We start from the raw sequence: 1946 nt of genomic DNA, 5'->3' as shown, positions 1-1946 counted from the left end.
CAGGAAAAATTCGGGTGGTTTCGTCATTATGGGTTATAAAAATTGGATTGCAGCCCTTGCCTTCCTCGATTATGGTTTTGGTTACTCATGTAATACATAGATTCTGGGTTTGATCGACATTCTTCGAGTAAATGTCCTTCCCCGCAATAAACACAAGCTACATTTTCAAATTGATTCAGTGGTTGTGCTACAAAACTATTACACCCATTAGTAGTAAGATTTTTTAAAATTGAGGATATTGATGATACTTAAGATGCGTGTGAAGTAAGAGCGTCTACTTCATGTATTCTAGCTACTCGTCTTCCTGACGTTGCTTGATTGGTTTGCTATTGATAATTGTTGCTAGCGATCCTCTCAATGATTTCATAAGCCTCATTATAAGACTTAGAAAGGATATCACCATTAGCAGAAGCGTCCACTACCATCCTCATGTGAGCATTAAGACCATTATGAAATGTCTCAAGTTGTATGAAATGTAGGATTCTGTGATGAGGGCACTTCCATAATAATTCTTTGTACCTTCCCATGCCTCAGACAATGACTCATCATCCATTTGTTGGAAATCAATGATCTTGTTCCTCAACTTAGCATTCTTGCTAGGCGGAAAATACTTCATAAGGAATTTTTCTGCTAACTCTTGCCATGTTGACATTGAGTTTGGTGGTAATGAGTTCAACCAAGCTTGAGCTCTGTCCCTTAGTGAATATGGGAACAGCTTCAATCGTAATGCATCTTCGGGTACTCCGGCTAACTTGAAAGAATCGCTCACCTCCACAAACAGTCTTAAGTGTAGGTGAGGAACTTCGGTAGGCATTCCACTAAATTGGCCCACTGTCTGAAGCATTTGGAATATGACTGGCTTTAACTCGAACTGTTGTGCCTCAATTTCGGGTCTCCTAATACCTGGATTAAGAGCATGAAATATTGGCACGACATACTGTCACAAAGCTCTATCCCTATCATCAGCAATAAGGATAGGATTTTGAGCAAGGTTTGCTCCGTTTCCTTGATTCGAATTTTTAAAGTCCATCTTTTCAGTCCTTCCCTGACTTGCTTGTCTACTTCACTGTCTCAAATTTTGTTCAATCTCAGGGTCTACAAGGAGTAAATCGATGATTCAGTTAATACTCACAAACACCTGACATGATCACAGAAAAATTAACTAAGTTAAAATTTGAACAGAAAAATAAACCAAAATGCAAAACTAACAACTTCACAAATAATGACTTTTTTAGAACACAGTCCCTGACAATGGCGCCAAAAACTTGGAACAACGAAAATGTGCAAGCGTACACAATCGCAACAAGTAATAAAGTGACAAGTAAATGTCGAGTTATCGTACCCATAGGGACTGTGAAAAGAATTATTTATGAATGCTATTTAAAACACTTTGGTGAAGAAAAATACTTTCAGCTTGTTTGGTTGGGGGAATCGGTATGCATACCCCCTATTCCCTGGGCCCACCACCAAACAGACGTTTGGTTGGGTGTAATCGTATTACACCCCTATTCCCTTCCGTGTCTATTACTGATATTGGCTATAATAGCCATTCTGAGTTTGAAGCGGCGATTAGGGATTCCCCACCAATTCCCAATTTTGTTTTCCATTTTCTGCCCTCATCCTCTCCCGAGGTTTCCCATTTTTTCCTTCTATATTTCTACTTCTTCTTTTGGTACGGTACGCTTCTTTTCTTCTCATATTTCTTTTCTTTTCTCCAGATTTCTGCTTCTTCTTCCAAATTTTTTCCATGTTTTTCTTTTCTTTTCTTTTCTGTAAAATTGATTTTGATTTTGTTTTGCTTTTGCTTTTGCTTGTGCTCAAATCTGGAATATTTGTTTTTGTTCTCCTAATTTTGATTCGTTTCTAGCATTTTCCATTCGGCTTTTCTTTGTATTGCACGTTCGATTGAACAGATGAAGATTTTTTCATTCATCATGTTCTATTAT

General features: G+C 37.9%; 1 non-coding gene across 1 annotated transcript; it reads left to right on the top strand.

Moving 5' to 3' along the window:
* The first annotated feature begins 480 nt into the window (after positions 1 to 480).
* LOC121224833 (small nucleolar RNA R71) lies at positions 481 to 586 on the top strand. The gene has a single exon (XR_005922575.1). It is a non-coding gene; the product is annotated as a small nucleolar RNA R71 (small nucleolar RNA).
* Positions 587 to 1946: the final 1360 nt, after the last annotated feature.

This window comes from Gossypium hirsutum, chromosome D12, assembly GCF_007990345.1.
Source record: "Gossypium hirsutum isolate 1008001.06 chromosome D12, Gossypium_hirsutum_v2.1, whole genome shotgun sequence".
Classification (NCBI taxonomy): domain Eukaryota; kingdom Viridiplantae; phylum Streptophyta; class Magnoliopsida; order Malvales; family Malvaceae; genus Gossypium; species Gossypium hirsutum.
Note: the sequence above shows the minus strand (reverse complement) of the source record. Positions and strands in the feature narration are given on the sequence as shown.